Below are 10,696 nucleotides of genomic sequence, written 5' to 3' on the forward strand. Positions count from 1 at the left end.
GATGAAATGGACAGGTTCTTGAAAAACACAGTTTATCGAAACAGACACAAGATGAAGTAGATAGTATGAATAGCTTTATATCTATCAATAATATTTATTAACAAAAATTCTATTACAAAGCAAACTTCAGAGATAGGTAGTTTCACTGGTGAATTCTGTCAAAAAATTAAGGAAGTAATAATAATGATCTTTTACAAACTCGTAGAAAACAGAGGAAGAAGCAGCATTTCCTGACCAATTTTATGAGGCCAGAAGAACCCTGATACCAAATCCAGACAAAGGCATTACAGAAAAGAGAAAAGAAAACTATAGATGAATATTCCTCATAAACATAGACACAGGATCCTTTGAAAATTAGCAAATCAAATCCAGCTATATGTATATACGAGTGTGTGTGTAAACACACACACACATGTACACATATGGCCAGGTGGAGTTAATCCCACAAATGAAAAGTTGATTTAACATTTAAAAATCATACATGTAATTTACCATATTAATAGACTAAAAATTAAATACCATGTGATTATCTCAATGCAGAAAGAGCATATGACAAAATTCAATGTCCAATCACAATTTTAAAAAGAAACTATTAGTAAACTAGGCATAGAGGTGAACTTATTCAATCTGGTAAACAGCATCTACAAAAAACCTACAGCTAAAATAATATTTAATGGTGAAAAATTGAATGCTTTGCTCCTCAGATCAGGAACAAAGCGGGATTATCTAATGTTGCCATTTTTATTCAACATAGTAGTAGAAATCCTAGCCACTGAATAAGGCAAGAAAAAGAAGTAAAACATAAAAATTGGTAAGAAAGAAGTTCAACTGCCTAGTCACAATGTGATTATTTGCATAGAAAATTCTAATGAAGGAACCACCACCACCACAAAACTTACTAGTACTAATAAGTGAGTTTCAGAATAGAAGGTCAATATACAACACAAAGCCATAAATTTGTCATCCCCAGAGTTTGGTCTTAAATAAGCCATAGTATTAGGTTGGACATATCAAATTTTAACCAATTTAAATAGCAATTTGTATAGTTCAGACTAAGGGTAAGTAAAATTTGAGTAATTTAAATTCCCATATAGTTAATACATACATATGTGACTATCTACAACCAACAGTTTATACTTCCTCTCTTCAGATACTCATCAGATTGAAGAGAACAATTCATTGGCTTGTTTTATCTGTCCCAGCTTCTTTCAGAATAGTACTGATTAGCATAGAAATGGTTGTGGAAAAGAGGAGTAAGGGAAAAGGAAGAGAAGACAAGCCTTTTTAATTGCATCAACTCTGATTGCATGTTGAAGAACGCTTGGTACAGAGCTCGGGAGACATCATCACCACAGAGACTTCCTAGGTGGTTTAAGATATTTGGACTGTGGGACTCTGTTTCTAAGGAATTGTGTGATTACATAGATTAACCATTATTCCTAAGAAAGATTGAGTATCTACTTGTAGAATATTTGTATACATTAATATCTATTTTGTGACCTAAGTCAGGTGAGTGGTTTGTTTCTATTCATTTTTTTCTTTTAGTTTTCTTAACAGCTTTATTGAGGTATAGTTGACGTACAAAAACCTGCACATATTTAATGTGTATAATTTGATGAATTGGGACATACGCATATACTCATGAAACCATCACCCCACTCAAAGTAAAAACATCTCTATCACCTCCAACAGATTCCTCCTGCCCCTTTCTTTTCATGCGTGTGGGTGTGTGGTAAGAACACTTAACATGAGATCTACTCTCTTAACACATTTTTTAAGTGTAGTTAACAGTATTGTAACTACAGGCACTATGTTAACCATAGGCACTATGTTGTACAGCAGATCTCTAGAACTTATTTATTTTGCATAACTGAAACTTTATACCCATCGAACAACTCCTCCCCATTTTCCTCTTCCCCCCAGTTCCTCCAAACCACCATTCTACTCTCTGCTTCTGTGAGTTTGTCTACTTTACATACCTCATGTAAGTGGAATGCAGTATTAGTTCTTCTGTGACTGGCTTGTTTCACTCAGCATAATATCCTCTGGGTTCATCCATGTTGTTGCATACGACAGGATTTCTTTCTTTTTCTAAGGCTGAATAATATTCCATTGTATATATATATGTCATATTTTCTTTACGCATGAATCCAACAATGGACATTTATGTTGTTTCCATAGCTAAGCTATTGTGAATACTTCTGCAGTGAACACAGTAGTGCCGATATCTCTTCAAGATCCTGAGTTTAAATCTTTTAGATATATACCCAGAAGTGAGATCACTGGATCATATGGCAGTTCTATTTTTAGTTTTTTGAGGAAGCCTGCATACTGTTTTCATAGTGGCTGCACCATTTTACATTCCCACCAACAGTGTATGAGGGTTTTGATTTCTCCACATCCTCACCAATACTTATCTTTTTTTTTTTTTTAAGAATAGTCATCCTATCAGCTATGAGGTGATATATCACTGTGGCTTGGCTTTGCATTTCCCTGATGATTAATTATGTGGAGCATTTTTTCACATACCTGTTGGCTAGTTGTATATCGTCTTTGGAGAAATGTCCATTCCTTTGCCCATTTTAAATTCTGGTAATTTTGCTGTTGAGTTGTAGGAGTTTCTTATATATTTTGGATATTAACCCTTTATCTGTTTCAATTATTTTAAGATAATTCTAGCCTTATTGGAGTTTTTCTCCATTTCATCCTGTATATCCATTGACGTGAAGCTTTGAGACAGGGATTCTTGCTCTTTAAAAGATAAAAGGAATGGTATATTATCTCTTTAATTGAACTAAATGGAAAATTTATGGAGGCTAAGGGAAAAACGTATACAAAATCTAGAAGAATATATATAAAAGAGTAGATTGCTAAAGCTTTGCAACCATTATCTTTTCATGAAGCAATTTATATTTAGGAACCTAGATTTCTAGCCTACTGGGTAGAATCTGGGTTTTTAGGTTGATGATTCTCTGAATATTTCTTCAGCCAGATGGTTCTGCAGGCTGGGTGCCATCTGACCAGCCAATGTTTAGTTAGATTATTTAATTCTGTGTTTATTAAAGCTTGCTCTTTCTGGCAACATATTGTGCCTTTTTAAAGTGTCTCCTTGGCAAACTGCTGAGTTTTGGGTGGTGACTTTTTTTAAGTGTAACACTGGGGCTGCCAGAGATCACCACTTACTCTCCCGTGTTCTAGAATAGCAAAGAATAGGGATCCCTTAGGTTTGCACCTCACCATACTCCTGCCATAGATGCTTTTGATTTTTAAGCCTGCTCTTTAAGTTTTGTAATATTTGGAGGTATCCTCTGGAATGATAATCACTAGTGATCTAGTGATTAGTGACTGAACCTTGGATTCCCTCACTGACTTGGGTTATCTTGGGAGAGTACCAATAGTTCATACCTGACTATTGGTAATCATGTCAGGACCCCATTTACAGAAAGTGTGGTTGGGATAACTTAAGGAGACAAAAATCGGGAAGCGTGGGAGATTTTTTGATCTTGTATAGCCACAGAAGCAGTTGGAGTACAGGCAAGATGCAACCCTAAGCCTGTCTCCAAAATGAACAGCACAGCGTTATGCATTCTCAGCATCCCTCAACTCCACCCAGCACACCAGGCTAACACTCACACTGGATAGTGCAGGTTGGAATGAATGAATGTCAGAAGAGATGAGAGGACTCCATGACCATTATTTCCAGTGTGTGGATGTTTGGCCTTCAGGGTCTGTGTTCTCCCATGAGTTCTGACCATTTTGTGAATTGCCATCAAGCACCATTAGGCATCATGGCACAACACCCCCCACCACCCCCACCACCAGCATGTCTACCATTCATAGATCAGGCAAATGCTTTAGGAATGTCTAGAATTAAAAAGACCTTCCACATCAACCAGGAGAAAAGCCAGAAGGTCAGAAAAAACAGAATAGGTGTATTCCTTTTGGGAACTGAGAGTAATAGAGAAGCATACAGAGAGCACAGCAGACATTTTAGTGACAAATAGATGATTTATCAAAATCTAGCATCTTGATGGACTTGTTGTACTGAGATATAGACCAATGCAGTATTCCACTCCCAAAAGTCAATGAATCATCACCATATAGTATGGGTTGTCTGCAAATTATTCACACGTTTGGGCATTTTTTATAGAGGGTAGGGAAATTATCATTTCACATGCAGTTAAATACTTACTTTAAAACTGGATTCCTTTAGTGAGTTTCCCTCTCAGGAGTGGTTTAGTACAAGGGTGGAAGGACAGATACCAGCCAGGGTCCATTTGCAACCAGCAGAGCAGCTGTAACATGCCTGCAGAGTGACTTCACCGTTCATTAAAGGAAATCCATGCATGAAAACTCTGGCCAGGTGCACATCCCTGTAGAAAGCAAGCAACAGCATTGGGGTTTTTGTGTTGTCAGAAAAATAAAATGTGTGTCAGTTAAGCAAGTGCTAGGTTGTGGTTGCTGTGAAATCCCTTGAACTGAGTGTTTGCTTACTGGACACCTATCTCGTACATGTGGTAGAAGCCATTCTTCTGTATTTTTAGAGAGTTCTGCATATGGATTATATTTAAAGGAATTTTAAAACTCTCCATTGAAGGAGCTGTGCCTCTTCTCTGTGTTGTTACAGAACATCTTCCGTCAAACTAGCGTTGTTCTTTTCCATGATTTTCTTTTCCACCATCTTAACCATGATTTCCAAGTAACAATCACATTATATTTATAATTATTACTATTATTTCCAAGTAGCAGTAACACTATGTTTATGAAATCATAAACATGGGCTGGCAGACTAATTTTAAGATATCTTCTGTTTGGAACTTCATTTGGGGTAGCTTGATAATTTTTTAAAGAATATTTATTATAGATGTGGGAAATTTTCTGATCTCTGTTAATTTGAGTATGCTCTATAGTCAATTTGAAGTTTTGGGTTGCCTAGGCAGTTTTTTGTTTGTTTGTTGGTAGTAATGGTTGTTTTTGTTTTTAATGCTATTATATATTGGTCATTTGGCCAAGATGTATACACGTGGTGGTCTTGTGTATGTATTTGTTCTTAGCAACACTTAAGTACCTTATGTACTTTAATAAAACACAGGTTGGTGTTTTATGGAATTGAAAAATTAAGTTCATAAGCCTGAGTGTGTAGAGATACGGTATAAACATAATAGTTAAAAGCATCAGTTCTCAAATCAGAGTTCCTGGGTCCATCCACAGCTTCCCTTCTTACTAGGTATGTCCTGGACAAGGTACTTAATCTTTCTTATCTTTGGTTTCCTCATTGTTAAATGGGAATATTAAGAGTATCTATTTTATAGGGTTGTTGTGAAGATTAAATGTAGTAATCCACTTAACACAGGGCCTGGCACACCATACGTGCTCAATAAACTTTTATCATTTCATTTATTAATGTTCTCACAGACTTGAGAAATTATGCCTGCCCCTAGAGTTAATTCTCTTTTATCTGGTTACTGCATTTATTTTAAGGAAGTGTAAGGAAGTAAGAAATGGCCAGACTTCTAGCCAGTAATTCTTTTTTTATATAGATACCTTTTTTCATTTATAACAATCAAACTTCTATCCAGGCAAAGTTGAAGATACAAGACTTAGTAAGTTAATTTCATTCTTTTATAGGTCATTTAAAAGGGAATTTTGCACAGTGTAAAACTCCACCAACTTTTCAAATCCCACGTCTCTTAACATCTCTCCTGCATGTTAATAGCAGTAAAGCAAGGAGGGAGCCAAGACCATTTTTCCTGTCCTTTTATTTAATGTGATCCTCTTGACTCTGGTCCATAAAGCAGGATATTTTATCTTCTGCAGGAGCTGCTAATGAAAGTCAAGTGTTACATTGTTCTTATCACCAGGAAGTTTTATTAGTTGATGCCTTCTCAGAGGGACACAGGATAATTGTACAAAGCAGAATATTTATTTGATAAAATGCCTTGTAGGTCAGTTTCTATGAATTTTTTCTTCAAGAGGCCTGGGAATTATCCCAGAAATGAAAAAGAAAAATTCTTCGAACGTGAGAAGTAATTTTCAGTAGAAATTGACTTAAAGGAAATCAGTTTTGTTTTTATTTTCTGCCCTTTGATCATTTGAAATGGTCTCCTTTATTATAGGAGGGCAGGTGGAAAAACAAAGATTAAAAACACAATCACTGAAGATGTGGCCACTAGAAGATCATGCAGAGCTGTGTATGTTCTTTCTGTATCTATAAACCCTCTGGGTGGGAAAATTTCTATTTCAGAATTATCTTGTAGATTTTGTAGTTTTATTTGGCATTCATATCACATGTAGGTCTTAGCACCTTTAGAGTCTGAAATTTTTTTTTCCATATTTTATCACCTAGTATTTTGTCTTATCCATTAGTTACAAAATAACATGCTTGCTCTGATTAACTCATACTAATAATAGATAAGTAAGTTCTTTAGGAGAATTTGCAGAAACACAGATGGGAAAACGATGTCACATTAGCGGCAGTATTGAAATCTGTAATTATTTTGCATTTGGTCTTGACTGCAACTTTCTAATACCTTTTGCCTGTTGATATAGCTCTTTTTCTAGGTTGTTGGGTAAGTAGATATCAAATTACATTCAGCCTGGGTCTCAGACTGCATTAGAATATGGGGACTTGGCTGTGTTGTTGGGGTAGACACAAGGAAGAAACTAGGCTTTTTCTCTGAAACCTCCGATGATAACTTCAGTCTGTTATAAAATAAAATTTATAAGTATCCCTCCCCAGTGGTCTTTGGGATTCACTTTCTAAATACTGAGTTATAAAAAACAATATGTTTTCTAACTGGTTGATCAAAATATTTATGGATGCAAACTATTGAACTACCTTAGTGATTTAAAGAATTACAGGACAAGTTTCTTACCTTCAAGAAATTTTTCATTTAATTGGTGATACAAGTCAAAAAGCCAGTCAGGTTCCGTATAAATCAGTGCCACCAATGCTCTTTAAGTTTTCGAATCCACTGCCATTTTCTTAGTGCTGTATTTTTTTAAGCTCTTAGTAGTGTTAGCACCAGTGACTGCCCCTCATTCTGGGAGCCCTAGGGCTGGCACTTCTCTTACCTTTTTGACTTCTGGGTTTCCTAAAGAGAGACTTCACCAAAAAGGTTCACATCCTGGGCATTTAGGCATTTCCTGTTCTCTCTGGAACATTTTGTTTTTTATCAAAATGCTTTAAAAATGTTATTTTTTACATTTTATGTCTTTGTATTGGTCAAATAGATGGAAACATCTATTTATCTGAAAGTCAATGTTCAGGACACGTATGTTAAATTGGATTGTATGAAAATGTTATTTTGTAGGTCAAAAATGATTGAATATTAACAATATTCTCTTTTTTAATATTTTAATTTACTTTCTCTACCTCTATGTAGGAAATCCAGCTTCTGTTGTATAAATTGAGATCTGATTTACCCCTAGACTTTCCAATTCAGTTTAATGAAAAAAATTCTCATTTCAACCAAGTTATTATATTCTGATGTTATCTTTTTCTCCTCAAGTTATGGGTATACCTTCCATTATCATTAATATAGGTAGTTAATTGAAATCACAGATTTAACTGGTAGACTTTTTTATCTTCACCTATGGAGTATTTAATAGTGAAAATTATAGGGAAATCCTTTTCCTTCTTTTGCTTTCCTTCAGTGTATAGTTTATTCATTCCTCTCTGCAGTGCCAGACTTAGAAATAACTGTAGCCAAACTTCAAGGTCTCACTCTAGCAGGTTCATCTCGTTCCTTGGCAGGCACAGACGCTGCATTATATGATGACTCTATAATTACCAGTTTTGGTAAACACACATTATTTAGCCAATATAGCAAAATGGCTCCTTCAGAGCCATTACATTGCAGTTCATCAAGTAAATAGTGATTTAGCCGTTTTCATGAAAAATGTGTGTTATTTTGTTGATAGCCTGTCAATCCGCAGCATTCAGCTAATTTCCTATTCCTCTTTATGAGTATTTTGGAACCTCTTTTTGGAAACCATTACTGTACTATATGAAAACTATACAATGTTCTATTTCAATGTAAAAATCACTTAGTGTGATTGTTTTTATAGCTATTTCTATTATGAGCAATTTCTCAATGTTAGAGATAACAGGACACAGCACCCTTTGAATTGCTTTGGTAGAAATAAAAATGGCTTGATTGTCTTTAAAAAATAGAAAGAAATGATTTTGTAATGTTTAGGCCCTGGCAAAATTTTTACTCGATCATTTGAATCTGTAATAATTTAATGACAGAATTGGAAAACCCATTTAAGAACATATGCATTCTGAAAACAGGTGTGCACTGGTGAGACTGTGCTTCAATACAAATAGAGTTAGTTTCACAAACAAGGGTGCCTTTTGGATTAAAATTAACATGATGTCTTATCTTTTGAAAGGACTCATTTCCTTCAGGATAAAATTGCAGTGTGGGTTTTTGGTATATCCTCCTGAAAAACAAGCATCAGGAAGTAGACTTCTGAACTCAAAGACAGAATTCCATGGAGACTGTGGTGAGGAATCTGTGCTCGTTTGTTTTTGTAGTGATGCGTCATGCAAGGATTTCTAACAAAGCAGTGCATTAGGATGTAGATGGAGTTCCTACCCACAGTAATGATTCTTTTTTCCCCCTGGAAGACACAAATAGCTGCCTTGCCACACTGTGCCGCTGGGCCTTGGTGGAAAATGTCATGCTGTTTCTTTCTTTTATCCCGGAGAGCATGATACATATATTGAGTGCAGGTGTGACAATCTAAATATGTTTAGCAAATCTCTAAATATACTTTACTTATAATAAATAAATATTTATAGGCACAGAAGTGGGCAATTAGACATGTATAGGGCATGTCTATAGGGCACAGAAGTGGGAAATAAGGATGGAATCCAGGAAGGACTTCAAAATGAAATCCCACAAACCACATCAGACCCTTGTTACATTTAATAACTCTATGAGGACAGAGCAGCGGATAAAATCTCTATTGCTCCTCATAGATGAATTGATAGTAGCTTGTATCTCATTACATCTTTTTAGGCCTTAATGAGAGGGTTTGCCTTAATCCATTTACATCCCCGTGATAAATAATCCTTTCAGCCCATCTTTCTTAATCCATGTGCCATTCAATCAGGGCAGAGAGTTTGAGAGTTTGAGGACAAAGGGCATTTCTCCATGGTGCTTTTCTATCACCCTTTGCCATGATAATGGCCTCACACTCTGCCTTTTCTCTCCAGGTAGTGCCTCTAAGCTGTCTTCCCTAAGAATGTCGAATGGTAGTAAAGTTTTCCATCTTGGATGAATACTTGTCTGATAATCACAGGTGTCTGTCTGGATTTTCTTGGTGGTGACACATGGAGAGGCCAGTTCCTTCACATTTCAGAGGCTTCCCCCAGCTCATACAACTTTCTGAATTTGTTTTTACATTTTCATTCCTCATTTGAATTGAAATATTCAGGGAAAAGGACGAGAAGAAAGTACCCTCAGGATGGGTGCTATGTGGTAATACATTTTCTGTGCTTTTTTTATTCTCAGAAACATCTGTGGTCGTCTGGGTTTTCCTGAGGACTCCTGGAAAAAAGAATTCCTTGAGCCTATTAGAGAAATCTAGAAACTAGGGAAAGGTGGCCAGATAAGAAAGAAAGAGAGAAAAGTTGTTTTGCTCATGGATCTTTGTATCAAAAGTAGCATCCTTAGCATTAAAAGACCCTTCCTAATTTCTGAATTGTGAATACGGCCTTTTAAAAAATAATCACAAGAAATGAGGTCACCCTTCTGGTTAGAAACAAAAGGGGAAAAATGGTGGTCTGTGCTCTGGGTTTGCCTTCGTGACTTCCCTGTGAATGTCCTTTCCCCATTCTGCAGTGAGCTTTTAGGCACTTTTTCTCTCTGAAAAGCCTTTACTAAAGACACAACGCAGAGTGGAAAGAAATGGATATGGTTACTATAAACCCTCCTCAACCTCTTCCCTCTGCCCCTTCATACACGAGGATGCTCAGATGTGGAAGGTAAATGGGTGGACCACAGCCCTGAGCAAGAACCCATAACCTTTCCTGAAAACCAAGTGGCACTAGGACCAGAGAGAACTGAAAATGGGATTGGAACTACAGATCTAGATTTTTCTGTTCAAGGTGATATAATATGCATAGATGGCTAATTAGTATTTTCATGGAAAGTGTCTGAGAAGGTGTTGACAGAAAAGAGGGATATTGCTAATGCATATTACTGCTTTTAAAATGTCTGCATGGTTATAAGCTGGCAAGGCTTAATGGCTGGCTGCCATGTTCAAAGTTAAGACAACTGAAGGAATTGGAATCAAAAGGCAAGCCAATCAATTATAAACTGACTAAGCATATCTAATCTGTAAAGCCCTGGGATATTGGGGAAGGAGGAATGCCGTGATGCTGGTGCTGAAGAGTTTTTTTTTTTATTGTTTTCTAGTGCAATAGCTTTTTCTGGTTCTAAATGTAATATATACAGAAACAATCAAACCATACAGGAAAAGTCTAAAGAAATTAAAAATTGGTGATAATCCTACCACACATAGATAACAACTGTCAACATTTTGGTAAAAACATCTCTTCTTCTTTTTCTGGGGCTACTATATATGACAAAATTGGTTTTAGAGTTTACATTCTATTTTAAAATATTTTTATTGTTTTGTAAAAAATGACATGCTTATTACAATTTTCAAATAATGTAATTAA

At 35.9% G+C, this 10,696-nt stretch overlaps 1 protein-coding gene across 2 annotated transcripts in view; it reads left to right on the forward strand.

Moving 5' to 3' along the window:
- Window positions 1-10,696, forward strand: part of LHFPL3 (lipoma HMGIC fusion partner-like 3) — a 503,530-nt gene that overhangs the window by 97,396 nt on the left and 395,438 nt on the right. The gene's annotated exons all lie outside the window — the stretch shown is intronic.

Source organism: Propithecus coquereli, unplaced genomic scaffold (genome assembly GCF_000956105.1).
Source record: "Propithecus coquereli isolate 6110/MARCELLA unplaced genomic scaffold, Pcoq_1.0 Scaffold32, whole genome shotgun sequence".
NCBI lineage: Eukaryota > Metazoa > Chordata > Mammalia > Primates > Indriidae > Propithecus > Propithecus coquereli.